We start from the raw sequence: 19,712 nt of genomic DNA, 5'->3' as shown, positions 1-19,712 counted from the left end.
TGCATCTGCAGCAAAATATTTGAAGAAGTCGAAGACCTTCATAAACAAATGGGTGCAGTCCGAAGTTAAAAAAATTGACGACTTTGTCGGACGAGGTTCGAAAAATATACCTCTCCAAAGCAATATCAGAAATCATTGATTTGTTTGTGGCAAACCGGCAAGTATTAACACCGATAACAATGCCAGCCTTGAAATCCAACGCAGAATCTCTCTTGCCAACAAGTGCTACTTTGGACTAAGTAGGCAACTGAGCAGTAAAGTCCTCTCTCGACGAACAAAACTAGCATTCTACAAGGCTCTCATCATGCCCGTCCTAACGTATGGCGCAGAAGCTTGGACGATGACAGCATACGATGAAGCGACGCTTGGAGTGTTTGAGAGAAAGATTCTGCGCAAGATTTTTGGACCTTTGCTCGTTGGCAGCGGCGAATATCGCAGGCGATGGAACGATGAGCTGTATGAGCTTTACGACGATATAGATATGGCGCAGCGAATAAAGATCCAGCGGCTACGTTGGCTGGGTTATGTCGTCCGAATGGATACAAAGGCTACGGCTCTGAAAGTATTTGATGGCGTACCAGCTGGTGGTAGCAGAGGAAGAGGGAGGTCTCCTCTGCGTTGGAAATATCAGGTGGAGAAGGACTTGGCTTCACTTGGTGTGCCCAACTGGCGCCGGTTAGCACGAGAAAGAAACGACTGGCGCGCTTTGTTAAACTCGGCCAAAATCGCGTAAGCGATTATAGCGCCAATTACGAAGAAGAAGAAGCTGAGATAATTTTAAGGAAAGATGGTGTTAATGTATCTAAAGACACGATTCGAGGACGTTGCCCTGCACAAGACCTCGAATTCCGGAGTACATTGAAAAAACCGCTGCTCTCATTGCCAAACATTGAAAAAAGACTTGCATGGGCTAAGACAAATATAGAACGGAATTGGACAAAAGTAGTATTAACTGGGAGAATTTTACTTTTGAGCGAATAGTTGCAAACGTCAGTCCTGATGTACTGTTGATAATCTACAACTTGAGCGAACTGTTAAGCATCCAGTTACGATTCATGTTTGGGACTACTTCTCCTAAAAAAGGATTTTGCCGCTTATCTGTGTTTACCACTAATTTAAATGCTGTTTTGATGAATAAAATTTACCAAAATCATTGCCATCAGCTACAAAGATATGTGGAAGAACTAGCTGGCCTTGGATTTTACAAGAGCACAACGATCCCAAATATCGAAGCCGAACGTGTACAGAGTGGAAAGATCGAAACGGGATTGATGTGTTGGATTGGCCTTTAGAGTCGCCTGAGGCCAACCCCTGAGGCTATTGTCCCTGTTTGGGCAAGAGTTAAGCAAAAACTCAAAGGAAAACAAATATGGACTGTCAAAAAGTTATCAAGGCGAGTTCAGCTGATTTGGAGCCAATTACCTCCACAACTTGCGAAGAGATTAACACAAAATAAGATGTGAGCCATTATTGCTAAAGGTGGCGACTATATAAGTACATTTATTGAATGTATTACGTAAAAGAAATATTATAAGCCAATACAATGCAGTTTGTTAGAATCGAAATCACAAATATTCTTCCAAACAAAAATTAGACTTTTTCTCTATGGATGCGAGAACTGCCTTGTAACCAACCATCTAACCGGAAAAACGTAAATAGATGTCTCCGGCGTATTCTCAAGGTGTGGTGGCCAAACGTCATCAGCAGCGATGAGTTATGTAAAACGTAAAACTTACAGCCAATGGCCAATCATATAAAATTACGAAAGGGGAGGTGGATAAGCCACATGCCATCAAGCTCTTGATTGGAAATACCAAGAAATACGCAAAAGGGGCCAACCTAAGACTATATAGAGAAGGCTGCAACCAAAAGAAGTCAATGAAGGTGGGAAATCGTGGAACGCAATAAAATTGCTAGCCAAAAACAGGAACAGGTGGAAACGATTTATTGCAGACCTATGCTCCAGTGGGAGATAAAGGAAACTATGATGTTGATTATAATATGTCAGCCATCTTTAGGTTTTAAGAAAGTATGCTTCGGCGACACCTTTCACTAAATCCTTACGACTTTCCGTTCCATATCGGATTCCGTCTGTGATACAAAGATCAAGATATCCGTTAAGAATAATGTAGAAGTTCCTTGTGTAGGCCTGGACTTTTGGAGAGCTTCTTTCGTGTGGGTACCTGCAAATTAATGCGTTCTTATCTGATCACTCTATAGTTTCATATTTAAATTCACACTCTTTACTCTTCATTCCCCTCACTATTTAATATCTCACGTACAAACCTAAAATAACATCTAAAATCCTATTTCGTCGACTCATTCTAACCTCATCGAATCGTCCCTGTTTCACTCTCACCTTTTACGGTGGCCTCGCCTCGCTGGTATAGTAAACTACGTCGGGTATCTCGAGACTTGAATGCAATGCACCAAATTTTGTTTCCCTCAGCGTGAAACCTTTGCGATGTGCTGAAGTTTGCACCAGTTGGTGTTGAAGCAGCGGCTGCTGTTGCTGCTCTTCCTGCTGCTTATCCAATTGCGAATGGAGCGCGTTGTAGGCACTAAAGTTGTTGCTGTTGTTGTAAGTGGTATTGAATTCAAATGCAAATGCGTTATCGTTGGTCTGCGTTGTTGCTGTTGCAGGTCTATTCACTACTACTGCAGAGTATCCGTCACCCACTCCGTTACCAATAGACGAACAATCTGTTAATGTGATTTTCGGCAATGACGCATCAATGTCACTTATTTCTAATTGCATTAGATGATCAATTAATTCATGGAAATGAGCGCGCGTTGCCACTGTGCTAGATGTAAGATGGTCTAGAGTAGTTGCTGTACTAATTGTTGTTGGTGAATTGGCATTCAGGTAATCGTTCATGCTACAACCATCAAGCGTGGTGGTCGTGCACTTCCCCACCTGTGTTGCTGTGTTCGTGCTTTTGTAAGGCGTCGCTTCTTCCTTCTCAGCAGCGTTCAATTTGATTTTAACGCGTATCGCGCACGGATTGCTGTACAGGCGTTCGCCGTTTTCACTACTCTCCGCGCTTGTTATTATTGGGTTTTGGCTTTTGGAACTTGGCTGTGCTACTTTCCTGCTCAGGCCAATTTTAAAGCTACGCTTACGCCCAATGCGCCGCAGCAAATAAGTTAAATGAAAATAATACTCAGCGCTCCGCCGAATACGTGGCGTATACTCAGGCGTATTTGTGTCGCTGGTTGTTGCCGAAGCTGTGGCGGTTGGGGACTCGTCGTTGCTGCTGCAGCTCGCTATCTGTGACGTTTGCTGCTTTGCGCCAAGCTTGAGTTGTGCACGATGTGCCGCGTTTCGTGCGCCGATAGCTTGGAGGTACTTAATATTGCGCAGGAAACCCTCTTCGTAGTATTCGCAGGCTAATTGTAGAAAATACGCAGTGGAATTTGCAGCAGTAACTTCCTTGGCGTTATGCGGATATTCGTTTTTATTGTTGTACTGGGCTGTTTGTGGCCCCACTTTATGGGTAGACGTGTTTAACGTTAAAATTGCTGTATTGCAGCGCTGATTTCTTGGCGCACGGCGAGTTCTGGCCTTTTCTAGAGTTACCGACGTCACTCGTTTCGTCCTCAACGTTTTTTGGTTGAATTGTTCTTTGTATTCTTGTCCTTTACTACGTGACAATGGCAAAATGTTTGGTTTCGTTTGCTCTACGCTGTCATTTGCATTATTATTGTTATCGTCATCATCATCATTATAATCGTACCATTTTTCATTAGCATTGCTTACGGCTGCATTGACGTCAGCGTCGTTGTTTGTTGACTTCTCGCACTTTCTGGCAGCAAACGTGTCCCCTTTAACCGCTTGGCGGCTATAAAACCCTTTACGTTCTGCAATTTTTCGCCCGCAATACACCACCTTAAACCTTCCGCTGCCGGATTTGGTCACGTCGCACTTACGGTTCTCACTCCACCTCAACTGTCGTTCGACCAACACCTTTAGTTCTTTGTAGCTGTTCGCTTGTTGGATGCGTCGCACTGTCGCATTGTACGTACCATCAGGTGGTGCGTCCTCACACAATGTCTGACGGCCGCGCGGAGTCGTATAAACGGCAGTGAATCTGTAATTAGTCCAATGTGTGGTGGAGCATTAAAGAAAAGCCGACGGAGGATACAACACACAAAGTGCCATTATGCGAGAGCAGCAAATGAATAAAACGAAATAAAAAGGTAGTAACGAGAAAAGGCGAAAAACTACGCAGGGTAAAAGCAAAACAAACAGGCTGGCTGGTTCCCTAACCTTAAAACGGATACGTTGTTAGATATAAGCTTGACTAAGCAGTGGGACGGTGTTAGGTGTTGGAAAGTTCAGGTTGAATTGCTTGTTGCATACACATCTGCAAGTTGACGCGGCTGACAGGTGGTTTGTCGTTAAGGCTGCCTTTTTGAATTATTTATTGTGGCTTAATGCATGCCTGGCTGGGCATTTGGCTAATAATAAAAGTACAGTGTTTAAAAACTGAGCTAAAATGGAACATCTATCATGGAATGCTTAGTGAAGCGCTGGCGAACGTCCTCAATGGATTTTATTAAGGCAGTGCGAAAGATAGAGAGCAGTCTGCTAAGAATTTGTAGCGACAGTCAATCTGCACTAAGAACCTTTGCAAGCCCACGCTGCTCTTCGAAATTAGTCGATGAATGTGGGACAAAACTGAACAGTGTTGCAAAAAACAACAAAGATTGTCTTGTTTGGGTGGGTGGACATTGTGGAATTACAGGGAACGAGTTGATTGATAAACTGGTTAATAAAGGCTCTGCAAGCATACCATTAGACCCTGAACCCTTTCATTCCCATGGCAGCCGATTCTACGCTACCGGAATGACTCGGGTTTTTTCCGACCAAGGGCTGCCGCACCAGTAAACTAGTCCTATCTAGTGAAACGTTTATCACCCTAAACCCTTTTTAGGTGTCAATTCTGCATCGCTTCAACCATGGATTGACGACTTCATGAGGTCTACCCATAGAAGACGTTGGCCTCAGTTGGGCTCCTGCAGAGTAGCCAAGTGCTTTGTGAAATCACCAAACAGGATATTAGCGAACTTCCTCCTAAAACTGAGTAGGTAGGATTTGAGAGTGGTGGTGGGTATAATCACAGCGCTCAACGCATGTAGTCAGCATATGGCTGCCATGGAAATCATTGGTGACCCAATATACCTATCCTGTCGTGAAAATGGGGACACTGCCGAGCATTTTCTCTGTAGCTGTCCAGCGTCTTCCAGAATCAGACTTAGGCTGTTGGGTTGCGATGTCCGGAGTATGGATAAAGTTCATACTCTTCTTCTTCCGGATCTCTTAAGATTCCTCAGTGGATTCAAAAGTTTCGCGGAAGAGTGACCTCAAACCTATTTTTCCGCCGTCCATCCATACTATATCTATCCTTTCTTTTTATTTCTTCTACTGCAATCTAGCCGGTTGTAGCACAGTAGTCTTCCTGACTGAGTGTTTGCACTTCTCCAACCCATCACAAATCTAATCTAATCTAGTCTGCTAAGAGAAATGTGGGTTTATGCCAAGATTTTTTAACCAGATTAGAAGTAATTTAGAAGAGATTTTGTATTCTCGTTGATCATTCTTAGTGATTTTAAAAGAGATTGGTTGAAAGAGAACTGAGTGGAACGGTCACAATAGCGAGCTTTTGCATATAAAAATAAAAAGTTAGGTTAGGTTATTGTAAACATAGAATAAAAAAGAAAACAGATTAATTGTAAAAAAAAAAAAACAAATATGCAAAATTCTAAAATTATGTCGGCTTAGAAACGAGAGCTATCAAACTTATTTCAGTTTAATTAAGCTGCAAACCAGCTCTCCCCCTTACTCAGGTAATACGCTCGATAGTGCCACCCATGTTTCCAATGTAGGTATGTTTTGCATGCTGAAGGCCGTCAAAGTAGAATTTGTTCGTTTTCTCCGTGGCTTTTTTGTGTGTTTTTGTTACCTTTCCGATTCTTGTGCTGGGATTGCCGACTTAGGTCCCAAAGGAGCTGCCAATTTTTGGCTTTATGCAACAGTATTTCATCAGTCGCTGATGGTAAGGTTATACCGCCTTTGCTCGATGGGCAGAGCCTTGTTTGCTAACAGTAGGGGGTATCACGTCTAGGTAAGGTTGATAAATGTATGGGAGAGGCTGTATCTTTTGGTCTGTAAGGACCAAAACAACAGGAGTGCTAATGAAATGAAAATCATGAGCTTCGTGAAGGAAGGGCTGTTATGGAGGTTATCTGATTATTTCATCTTATCATTCTCCATCCTGGGTTCATATAGAGGCCAAATCCACGGTTATCAAGAGTTTCAGCTTGTTGACTCTATAGAAATTTTTCGTTATCCCACGATCTGCCCTAGCTTAGAATAACTATGTGGAATTACAAGTACTGTGGATGGCTTCTTAGAGGCGAGATTCCTTACCTTTTATTAATTGAGCCTCTTCAGTAATACAGTTCAACTGATGAGTTTGTTAGCTCTTATTCAATATTACGTTCTCATGATATATTTGTACAAGTACTCTTTAAATAAAAATAAAAATAAATAAATAATTGGCGCCTACATTTCTGTTTGGTGCTTGGTCGAGCTCCCCCTCTTATTTGTGACCGCCAGTTTTAAACCGAACGATACATTTTTTAGATTTTTATGAGGAGCTTTTTCATAGAAGACATACAGTCGGAGCTTTGCCATTGCATGCCGCTTTTAGAAAAATCTGTCTCTATCATTTTGCTATTTCATGCACGGAGATTCGAACCTACATACGTGCTTCCAAATGGTCATTTTAGTCACACACCAACCCATTCAGCTACGACTCTTTACCTTGTCAAAAAGTGCAAGTGGAGTGAGTACCACCGATTGAAGGAGAGCAAGCGATTCTTAGTAATTCCTCTTATTTATTATTTATAATTCCTCCATCTTACGAGGCTGGGCAAATAACGCGCAATTAGCAGTCCACTTAAAATCCCAGTTACCCATTACAGACAGTGGCTTTTATTGCACTGGCTCGTTTTCCTAAACAAAAACTAACAACATTTTAGCAAACTTAGCCCACTGTACCAAGTCGCATCAACTGTAGTATTCAACAGGCGCCTACTTATGTACGATGCGACGGTGTGTCGTTTGTCAGCTTTTTATGTCCATCCAAAGCTACTCGTCATTCAGTCCTAATCATCCCCAACTTGGCCTCTATATAAGCTGTTGTTGGTATTAGTGTTGTTCTTAGATACATTTATGTTTACTTTAGTGGCTTTTATCTGTGGCGGATTTTCATACACACACAGACTCATGCACACAATCACTTTGTACCCATAAAAGATGATATAAAATTTTGCGATTTTTTCTCTCTTTACAACTTTCGTATAAAACTTTATGTGCAGTTATGTGTATGCTTGTCTGCAAGTGTGTGGGCGTCGTACTTAGTAGCTCTTAGGTGAAAGCCTTAATGAAGCGCTAAAGTACATGTTTGGCTTCTTTTAATTTGTTGTCGCAAAAGTTCATGCGAAATTTACGCTCAGTGACCTTGTGCTTTGTGTTAAACTTTTCGTACAAAAGTGTAAGTATGAGATTTTGTTTTTCATTTTTATTGGATAAAAAATGCGATGGTGAGGGGACTACAATACACATTTTCCCTTTTTCTGATTCGATAGCTTTAATTAGGGGAAAGCACGTATTTTTATTTTATTCTTTTAATTATGTTTGCTTGTGCAAAGGTGCAAAGTGTTTTTTATAAAAATGATTAAGTGTTCTGCGGCTGAGCTCAGGTATGATTTATATATATTTTTTCTGACCATTCAGCAGCAGTTTGTATTAAGATAACGTGGGAGATCCTATCCTTTTCACCCTTTAGGCTGTTTGATTGTTAAATTAGAGTTCAAAAGCCTCACTTTTTTTTTTCTTTGCAGAGGTGTGCCAGTTATGCATCTCCTGCACAAAAAGGTATTAGTGAACCACTGGCTCTATGTCTGCTTATGCCATCAGTACCAGATATTCAGTGTTCAGCCGTTCAGAAAAAATGTTTAAAAATCTGTCAGGTGGAAAAAATTTTTCAAACAGGAAAAAAAGTACAGAAAATGCGATACAAATCGTTTCTTCAATGCAAATATCTTTTTGGAAGATTTTAAATTAAATAATTTAAATTGAATAAAATGAAACTCTTGTTCAGGAGTGAGCCAACGGGAGAAAGCGAAGCATCCCAGGTTAGCTGGTTGTGCGTTGGGTTTGGAATCCGCCACTTAAAAATCCCCCCTTAATAAAAAGATGTACAAAGCCTCGGATGAGAGCTTCCTATTCTGATAACGACCCCTGCAAACGAACTAAGCTCTACGATTTGAGGGCATGCGTCTGGAATGTCCGGTCCCTTAATGGGGTGCCTCTGCCCGGCTGGTTGATGTCCTCGTGAGAGTAAAGGCAGACATCAGTGCTATTCAAGAGATGCGATGGATGGGGTAAGGCAAGAAAAATATAGGATCTTGCCAAATCTACTACAGCCGAGATATAAAGGAGCGTAAATTCGGTGTCGGATTTGTTGTGCGAGAGACTTCGTCGCCAAGTACTGCCGTTCATTCCAGTGGACGAGCGTCTCGCAATAATCCGCATTAAAGCGCGATTTTTTAACATCTCGCTGACTTGCGTCCACGCCCCGACGGAATAGAAGGGCGATGCGACCAAAGATCCCTTCTATGAGCGCCTGGAACGTTCCTATTAGCGCTGCCCCTGCAACAACATAAAAATCGTGCTTGACGACTTCAACGCCAGGCTGGACAAGAAGCGAATTATTGGTCCCACAGTCGGAAAATTTAGCCTGCACAACGAAACATCCGGTAACGAACAGAGGCTGATCGACTTCGCTGGGGCCCGAAACATGGTAGTCTGCAGCATCAGATTCCAGCTTAAGAAAATACACTAAGCAACGTGGCTGTCTCCTGATCGAAAAACGCGAAACCAGATAGTGAGAGATGGAAGGCACGCATCTAGTGTTTTAGATGTACGTACGATTCGGGGACCCAACATCAACTCAGATCATTACCTTGTTGCAGCCAAACTATGCACACACCTCTGTGCAGCAAAAAACGTGCATCTACCTACACAAAGAATGTTCGACATCGAAAAGCTGCAATCACAACAGACGGTCAGAAGATTCGCCACTCGAATCTCACTCCTGCTCTCAGCGAGTACTACCCAACAAACCGGCATGCACGAGCGATGGAGCAACATTTGTCGTTCTCTACGTAGCGCCGCCGAAGAAGAAATCGGATTCCGGCGAACCCGAAAAAACGGTTGGCACGACCCGGAATGTCATGCTACCGTAGAATGAAAAGATGCTGCCCATAGAGCCACGCTGCCGTTGGGCTAAGAAAGGAAGAGAGACGTATTATCCGAAAGAAGAAACGAGAGGCTGACATTTTTTTTTTAAATTCTGATAAAATTGTTGTAATTTTTATGAAAATTTAAACAAGGGTCCCATATTCTCTCTGGAGTATACACTAATCTCCACGTGTCTCCACGTGTACTTACAAATAGACCAGCATATGTCCGCCGAGACGAGGCTGGTCCTTTCAGCGAAGTAAGGAAGAAATTACGCTAGTAATTTTTCGAAGAAAAAGGATTTCCGTTTCGGTCGTGGAGAGAGATGCCACATTTCCATAGGTATTTTTAGTATGAGGCATTGCTCTTAATGTGAGTGCCTACTATATACAATTTTGGAAAGTGTCTTAAGTTCAAGAATGACTAAAAATGTTAGATGAAGAAGTGGTTACTTCGTTTCAAGCTTCTCCCTGTCACACAAACAACTGGCAATGGAGGGGAGCTAAACTAACACGACTCACTCCTTTACGCCTTAAATTCGTTTGAAGCCTCTATAAAGATCTTTCTTGCAGGCCAATCTCACCACTAAAAGCATCCTAAGGAAAGGAAAAAAAAAAATGTCTCCAATATTTCATTATAAAACCTCTAGCTAACATTATCAATATATGCTTAGAAACAGGAGTTTGTCCTGATCATTGTAAAAAGCAATTATAATACCAGTTCACAAAGCTAAAGAAAAGTATTTTGAATTTAATTATAGGCCAATATCATTAATTTCTAATGTAGCAAAAATAATTGAAAAAGTAGTGCATAAAAGATTACTTTCCTTTCTTAACAAATATAACGTGTTAATAATATATAAATAAAAATCAATATGGCTTTCGCCAAGGAAAATCAACAAAAGATGCATTACCTCATTTTGCTGAATATATATATAACAATTTTGATAATAGTAAACCAATTATTGCAATATTTTTAGATTTAGCAAAGGCTTTTGACACGGTTGACCACAAAATTCTAATACAAAAATTAAGCGATATTGGTATCCGTGGAATCGCCTTGAATCTTATAAAGAATTATCTTACTGGCAGAACACAATGTGTAAAGGTAGATGATATTGTTAGTAGTGAAACGATTGTGGATATTGGAGTCCCTCAGGGGACAGTATTAGGACCATTATTATTTTTGATATACATAAATGAAATATATAGTGCTGTACAATTTAGCCAAAAAAACCCTCACAATATAATATCGTATGCTGACGATAAAACCATTCTTATAAGTGGCGATACTTGGGAGGATGCTGAATTAAATGCAAATTTAATTGCAAATAAAATAATATATTTACATGGATGTGTCAAAACAAGTTATCTGTGAATATTAATAAAACGGTATTTCTAACTTTTGGAGTTTATAAAGATTCTGTACCTGGAAATATTAATATATTTATGCATAATCATGATTCTAACAGTAAATGTAACTGTATTCCAATAACACGGGTTGAAAGCACTAAATATCTTGGCATTTTAATCGATTATAAGTTAAAATGGGATTTTCAAATTAATTATTTAATAAAGCGAAATAGATATTTAATCTTTGTTTTTGCCAAATTAAAATATATATTAAACAAAGAACAATTATTAACTATTTATTATGCCCTATTTGAGTCCGTCACCTCTTACGCTATCGTAGCTTGGGGAGGTGCGTACAAATCTGAACTAAATAGGATTGAATTAGGACAAAATAAAATATTAAAAATAATATTTAAGAGTAAACAAAACTCAATAACAGATAATTCCTTAAAGATTAACAACATTCTTTCGATAAAAAAGTTGTTCTACTTTACAGCTTTAATAAATACAAAATTACAACAACTTAAAGAATTATTTTCTATCAAGGATAATAAATACTAGAAATAGACAAATTGAGCACATAAAATGTAAATTACGTATTGGTTCAAAATGTTACATAAACCATAACATTAAAATATTTAATCAGCTTCCAAAGAGGTTAAAAGCCTATGATGTAATTAACGACAAAAATAAAAAAGATATAAAAATCTGGTTAACAAAAACTAATTTACACCTATGATATTTGTTAATATCGCGCTATTTCATTGTAAAATAAAAAAAAAAAAATAAAAAAAGAAAATTATTTTATGTTCTTCATAGAACCGCTAGATATAAGTAAGTTTGTTGTTAGTTAGTTAGTAAGTCAAATGTATGTTACGTATGTTACATACAAAACTTATTTTGTTAAATGTTATATTTAGTTTGTAAGATTGTCATTATAAATGCTACTAGCCTACGAACAGACTTTTAATGTTTTATTATACTAGTAATAAATAAATTCAAATTCAATTCAAATTCAAATTTATTATAATTTTCCAAATTTATTATAATTTTTTTAAACCGGTTTTATGTGTGAAAATTTCTTAAAAATTCCTCATCGACTCATGGCTTTTTTCGCCAGGTAACTGTTCCTAAGGAAAGGAAAAAGAATTTGACGACTTCTTGCGATATTTGATAATATTGAGTTGGACGCAAGGTTGCATTAACCACTAGCTAACTGTTTTGTTATGCATATTTCTCTTGTGAGAATCGTTCAATTAGTTTATTATTTTGAAAAAGTGAATCACACTCACACTTACTATAAAAATATTTATTATATACAAATCTAAGCCAACATCATAACACATCTTTTCACTCAGAACTTGAAATACCTGGGGAAATCATGCACTGCTATTGGCAACACTGGCCGCTGCTCACCGGATACCACGCCATAAAAGGCAGCACGCCTGTAGGGCACATAAATTGTACGCCGTCTTCGGCGCGGTATGCGCGTATTTCGTTTATAGTCACGATAATGATTGGCGATTTCGTGTTGATAGGTTTCATTGAAAAAATACGTGGGGTTGTAGATTTTACGTGTTGGCAATTCGTGAAGGGGACGCGGTAACTGCAACTGCAACGCTTTGCCGGTGACCGCAAATGAGAGCGACGATGACGTTGAGGCAGGAAACGACATTTTATGCGACCACTTCACTTTCCGGCCATTGAAATTTAAAAGATAAGAAAATGCTTAAGGCAGAAAGACACAACGAACCGAACATACCGTTGCACAACACAGGCGCACTTGAACTGAAACCGCAAGCCGAATTTTTCACAAATAATGTGAGTAGCAGATAGATTGATGGCAAAATGAATTCAAAATGATAGACTGATGTTGTTGAAAAAACGGAAATCAAGCGCGCCCTCGCGGGGCAAGGTAGGCTGAGTAGGCGCGGTAGGCAAATGGTTGGAGTAGTAGAGGCTCATTTTATTTGTATTGCATTAGATTAGAATAGTCAATGTGGAAAATGTCCTCGATAGCAACAATTTGTGGTTGTTAACACGTCAATGGGCAATTTATTACGAAAATTGACAAACAATTGAAAACATGAAATCGTAATTTGTCAATAATATGCCTAGTTTGTTTATACGACTGTTTGCTTTTATGTGTTCCAGTTCACTTAATGTTTATTAAATGCGGCAAATATTCGTATGCCCAGTAGGAGCAATGAATATCGTTTTTCTTTTCTGTTTTCTGGTATTTAACAAATAGAAAAAAAAAAATAAAAATATTTTGAAGTATGCATTTCCTTTCCTGAAGTTTGAGTCTAAAAGGAATATATTTGACGAGTGAAAAACAAATACATTACCCATAAACACAAAGATTTTTTTAGAAATAAAAAATAAAAAAATCACGAAATTAAAAGCGGAAAATCCTAAAAAACTCACTTTATAAAACTAAGTCATAGCTTAAGCGAAACTTCATAGCCAAAGTCACAGTAATATAATATAATGGCCACACATTTATTATTTAAGAGCGCAAGCCAATACCATTCCTTTATTCCTTTATAGCCGCGCACTTGTGCCCACTGGTATTATAACTTTTTTCACACAACAGTTGTATATAACAGTATAATGCCTTTATAAAGGGTTTTTCAATAAGGGCGTGTAGATGTTGAAATGGAATAAAATGGCGTTTGTTGTGTGGCACGTAGCGCCGTCCTGCTGGAACCACATGTCGTCTAGGTCCATACGGTTCAATATGGGCCATAAGAAATTGGAAGGGCCACCACGTCTACCGAAAAATGGGCGCAATGTGCGCAACGTTTGCGTTAATGAAAACTCATTTTGATAATAAAGTTTTATCATTTGAACTTGCTGTTCAATCGTGTAACTTGCCATGATGATTTGGCATAAACAACTGAATAATAAACAAAAGATTTGACAGAGGCCACCAAAATAAAATGGCTGCCACAGGGCGCCAAAATCGACCCGCACCAATTAAAAAACCCTTTAGTAGATATAGACACACCCACTTAATCAAAAAGTTCCCGGAAAGTTTTCGGAATTCACAAAATCTAAAATATGTACCAGTTTATTCCTCAAAAGTGATATTATCGTCTTTAAAGTACTCCCCACCAACTGCAACGCACTTATGCCATGGCTTGACCCAGCTGTCGAAACATTTCTGGAACTCTGTTTTCGGTATATCCATCAGAATCGTACCCGATTTTCCTATTACTGTGTTAAAACACGTTCCCTTCTCTGGAATGCAGGGAAAGAGCGAATGAGTGTGCAAGGAAAGGAACTGTACACTGCGATTGACTTGAGCGTAATCCCGGAAACCAATGGCAGGTGATCTCTGACTACTAACTGTAGGATCTCCAAAGTGCTCTGACCAAAACTGAATCTTAAAAAGACAAAATTTCTGCTTGGATTCAACAGATCAACCAGCAGCCGCAGCCAGGTGTTATAATGGGCCACTGCACAATTGGCAGCCCAGCCATTAGAATGGGCGTACCTCACAATGACTTCAGTAGGAGTTGGGGAGATGAAGAAATTGAGTCGGTACAACACCTCCTCTGTGAATGTCCTGCTCTTTAAAGAAAACGTGTCAAATATCTTGGCGATTATTTCTTTGAAGACCTACGAAATTTGTGAAATGTCTCACTGAAGGGAATAGTTACGTTCTTAAAAAAACCTAAGTGGCTTAAGGGGTTATATACCTTGTGGTCCGGTGAAATTAGCGAAAGTTGGGTTTTTTTTAAAGATATGTAGCAATAATTTTATTGTATAAAAGTTTTTATTATTGGATATTACAATGTTTAAAGAAAAAAAAAAGGCTTTGTTTGTGTAAAAATATTTAAAAATGGCGGAGTTATGGCGTTTTCCCCCAAGACCCTTTTTTTGGAAGAGGCTTGCGGTGGACGCGATTCAAGTCCACCAAGTCAACTGAAATCAAAAAATCGAAAAGATTTCATTAGTATAGGATTATATCTTCTTAGTGAACGATCAATATATTAAATATTTTGATTTTTGTGAAAATAGGAACATGTTTTTAAAAAACTCCACTTCAACAGTCCTAAAATTGGCATTAAAAAATTCATATCTGCAAAATAAAAATTTATACATAAAAAGTTGATCGTTCACTAAGAGGCGACATCAATTACGAACAATTTAAAAAAAAAATTATAAAAATCGGTTGAATACTTTTTTTGCAATCGCGTCCACCGCAAAAGGATTTTTGGAAAAACACGTTTTTGAGATAATCGCGTTTAAAGTTTCAAGCGCCGCATGAGGCCGTACGCTCAGGACGTGACGACGCACAATTTAAAACGCTGTAACTTTCGATCTATTGCTCAGATCTCTATGAAATTTTTGGAAAATATTCTCAAGGGATTGTACTTTACGATAAAGAAATAAAATTTATTTTGATTTTTTGAAAAACACAAGGTATATAACCCCTTAAGCAACTTAGTTAGGGGATGCAAATCGATTGCAGATATCACAATGGGCTTTAAGGACATCGGGTATCTTGTCTTAGACAAGCAACTTGACTAGCCTAACCGAATAGTAATGACTTAAATATGAAATCCGATTAATATCTAAAATTACGGGTACGTGGAAGACGGCCATGGTTGTCTCCAAAATTTCGCTCATTTCATATACCAGCCTATTTACCTTAACTAAAATTTATTAACATTTTTACTCCATATATTCATTTTAGAAACCCAGGTACACATTACAATCAAAATTTTTACTGTATTCCATAGAGGGCGTGATTTCTGTCAGATTTCAAAAAATTTTAATAGCAATCATAATGACAGGAAAAGCAACGTGTAAAGTTTGCTTAACAATGAGACAAAAACACATTCGAATGCGACTTTCTCAGCAAGATTCAAAACATTTTCAAAAGGAAGAAGTGGGTTTATGCGCCGTTTCATCACTATAGATGAGACTTGGGTCTATCACCATGATCCTAAAACAAAACAGAAGGCCAAAGAATGGTTTGAACCCGGTTCTTCGGCTCCGAAATGAGCAGGTGTCCAGAAATCGGTCAACAAGGTGTTAGCATCAGTTTTTTGAGATGCGAAAAGAATTTCATTTGTGCATTATCGGAATATTATTGTAACCTTTTAGACCAGCTGAAGGAAAAAATTCTTCTTTATCAGGACAATGCACCGTGTCACAAGAAAATTTTGATAATTACTAAAATTCATGAATTAAAATTAGAGTTGTTGATGTATTCACCGTGTTCACCAGATTTGACCCCTAACGACTTCCATCTGTTTCCAGACCTAAAAAAATACATGCGTGAAAAGCGTTTTCCATCAAATAAGAGGCCATAATAGCAGTGGAAGCGTATTTTGCAGCCCGACCAGATTCTCATTTCAGGGATGGAATTCATAAATTGGAATCTCCAACGAAGTGTATTGATGATCAGGGAGACTTTACTGAATAATAAAGTGTATTTCAAACCATGAAATTGTATTTTTCTTATCTTCCCCTGAAGGGCACAATATATAAAACCGCCGTACATCCTACTTTGTTAATATGGACCGGAATGCTGGTCTATAAAAAAGTCACACGTAACAAAACTTCAAACGACAGTAATGAAAATGTTGAGATGGTCAATCTCGATCACAATGCTGGACAAAGTAGCTAATAATAATAAGCAGAAAGAGTTCTATCGAATGAATACTTAGCCTTTGCCAAACAGCGAACAAATCTTTGTAAAATAAGAAAAATATATAAAAACGCTATGAACTTATTCCCCAACCCAATGCAAGCAACCCGTTTACGCGGGTGTGGGCATTTCTAAAGGAACCCTGAATCAAATATGACAAAAAAACCTGGTAAACATCGTCACAACGTCGAGGAAGCCAGGCCGACCACAGCATACATGGACAAAGCAAAAAGAAAGTCATATGAAATGTGAGAACTTAAACACCGAGACGAGCTAGCATCGAAGAATTTGGAGACTACGTACTAGGAGAGCTGACATCAAGTGAAATAGAATAGAGGCAATGAAGAAGAAGAAAAGTGTCATGAGTCATGAACTGAAATTACTCAGTGAATTTTGTTGCTCATTTTACTAAATTCCAAAATTATGTTTCTATTAATGGGATCGCCATTGCGGCTAAAGCCCTCGACTAAGCCATATAATTTCATAGATGGGTTAGAGGGTTGTATGCGTCATGTGAATCAAATGTTTTATAAGTGAGAGGGTGAATTATAGAGTTGGAGCAGGCGATAGAAGTCACCACTGCTCTACCCTCTAAATATTTTGTGGCATTACCGGGTATCTGAAGGGATGTGAAGTGCAACTGTAATACTACTTTATATCTTAAAGTGCATGTGCCTGATAAATTCGGTACAAGTTTAGTGACGGGAGTTTAGGAGTTTTGTAGGATTTAGCAAGAGTTAAGTTTTCTAGTTAATAAATGATATTGAAGATGTGAGTGACGGTTAGTAAAATATCAACCAGTAGAACATACAAACATTTTTAAATTTTAAAGCTACAATAGAAATACTGTTTTTTATAATTTTTAAGGTTATAAAGAAATTACTTAAAGGGTCTCCACATAATGATAGATTGTTGGTATGTGTTTTTCAAATTAATTTAAATATTTTTTTACAAAAATTTATTTGATTCCTATATAAAAAGCAAATTAATCCAAATGTTTTTTTTTCAAATTAATTTAAATACTTTTATAAAAACATATTTGTTTTTTATAACAAAAACATACTAATTCAACCTCCAAATTATGTATAATATTTATAAAAATTCAACAATTTTTCGACAAAATTTCAAGATTTTTAATCAGAACTAAAAAAAATTGGGTACGCAGTTTTATGGCCCATTAAGTTTTAGTGTGCAGAGTTGATGTTTGAATTGACAAAAATTCTCGTTGATTTTTTATAATTTTTTTCACTGTCATGACGCCATTTTCTCTATAAAACAATCGTAGATTCTTTACATGGAAGGTAATTCGCAGCACCTCATTTTTTCACCTAAAATATGGAGCCAGCTTAAAGCAAAATACTTCTCATATACACTTAGACTCCATCGGATGACAGTAGGGCAGTCCTCACTTCATTTATTTATTTTTGATTTATTGCCCGCCTTTGCGTTTCATAATACGCCTGCCTCATTTTCTGCTAAAATTTCTACTGGGCGTTGCTTGACGAGCATGCAGATCAAACAACTTGCAAATAAATAAATTTTATGCCCAAGTAATGAATAAATTGCAAATGATTTGACATAAAAATCCATAAAATTTGTTTTATATGCCTGCGCGAAAATTTACATAAATACGAGTACATAAGCAGTCTGCTTCTTCAGATAGTCGAATTTATTTTCAATATTATATGTAAGTATTAAACTGTGGTGCATTCGTATATATGTAAATAGAAAATAGTTAAATATATAGGCCGAAATTCGTGTTGTATTCTGCATGTTGCTTCCACTAAAAGAAGGCTCGTCAATTTTATGCCGCCCCTTAAACGGCAGTTGGTTTTAAGAGAAACTATTTCGAGCGAAAACGGATTTGGAAGCTAAAGCATTTTACTGCTGTACACACTCGGTTATTACAACCATTTTACTCATACATACATACACAAATACATGCATGCACATAGCATTAATAGAAATTTCAATGGGAGTAATTCAAATACTATCGAATATATTGTACATAAATATGAAGAATGGAAATTCGACAAATAAATACGTTTTTTTCCTGCAAGCAGACATCCGCTTTATATTATTTACATATGGATATTATTATACCTATCCATACATAGAAGCTTACGAACTTACTTGCATTCATATAAATCTTCAAACCGACAATCTGTGTGTCTAATGGCTCAACAAAAGAACTGAAGAAAAAATGCTCCCTCGAAGCAATGGCTTGCGTGCCGATAAATGGAAGAGATGACCGGAAAAATAATGAACCAACTTAAACAAAAATTTGCAAAAACTAGTACCGCTATTTTTCACTCAGTACTAGTTGTTTCGAATATTAAAAGTAATTGGGAGTTATGGGAATCCCATCACGAAACTTGCAGGATTTGGTGTGAAGTGAAGGGCTGTTTTCCACACAAGCAAACATTTTTTTGTTAAAAAAAATGTTTAATATCTTATCCTAACGAGTATACCCTATCCTAAAAAATTAAACACAAAAAATTAAAAAAAAAAACGTTGAAAGGAACCTAAGATTACTCACTTCAAAAAGTTTGAACAAAAAATAAATTAATAATAATAATAATTACAAATAATTTAATTTTAAAATGTGTATCTTTTTCTAAAATACTTAAAACATTACCAAATTTTTGAAAATTTACAAAGAAAATCAAACAATTTAATTTTAGTGTATATCTTTTCCTAAAAAATTTAAAAAAACAACAATATTTTCATAAAATTGTTAAGCCACACCAAAGATTTCTTATTTCAACAATTTTCGACAAAAAATTTAAATTTTTTTCGGAAATAATTTAAATTTACAATGTACATATATTTTATTTTTAAAATTAAAAAAAAAATCGTTTTATAAAAACAACAATTTCTCACTTTAAAAACTTTTTAAATTTTTAGCCAAAATCTAAGTTTCTGTTTAAATCTTTTCTTAAAAATTTCCGATATGACCAAAAACAATTTTAACAAGAAATTCAATTTTTTTTTTGAATAATTTAATTTTGAAGTATAAATTATATCTCTTCGTAAACAATTTAAAAAAAAAGCAAAAAAAATTGTAAATCTTATTAAAAAAATGACAAAAACATTGTTTGTAAAAAATAAAACGAAGATTTTTTATTTCAAAAATTTAATAAAAAATTAATTTTTTCCTAAATAAAATTATTTTAAAATGTATATTTTTTGTTAAAAAATTTCAAAAATTACCCAAAAAATTGTTTTATCAAAATTTTTATCAACTAAATCATTTTTTTTTCTCAAATAATTTCTTAAAAAAAAATATTTTTTCCTAAAAAATTTAAAAAATTAGCGTAAAACTTCTGTTCCAAAAATTAACAAAAAAATTATCAAAAATTTGTAACGCCAAAATTTTTCT

The 19,712-nt window shown here is 37.0% G+C and overlaps 1 protein-coding gene across 3 annotated transcripts in view; it reads right to left on the bottom strand.

Moving 5' to 3' along the window:
* Nucleotides 1–19,712, bottom strand: part of LOC128858806 (ras-interacting protein RIP3) — a 160,358-nt gene that overhangs the window by 8,304 nt on the left and 132,342 nt on the right. The window lies entirely within an intron of this gene.

Source organism: Anastrepha ludens, chromosome 3, assembly GCF_028408465.1.
Source record: "Anastrepha ludens isolate Willacy chromosome 3, idAnaLude1.1, whole genome shotgun sequence".
Classification (NCBI taxonomy): Eukaryota; Metazoa; Arthropoda; class Insecta; order Diptera; family Tephritidae; genus Anastrepha; species Anastrepha ludens.
This window is presented reverse-complemented; position numbering and strand designations above follow the sequence as displayed.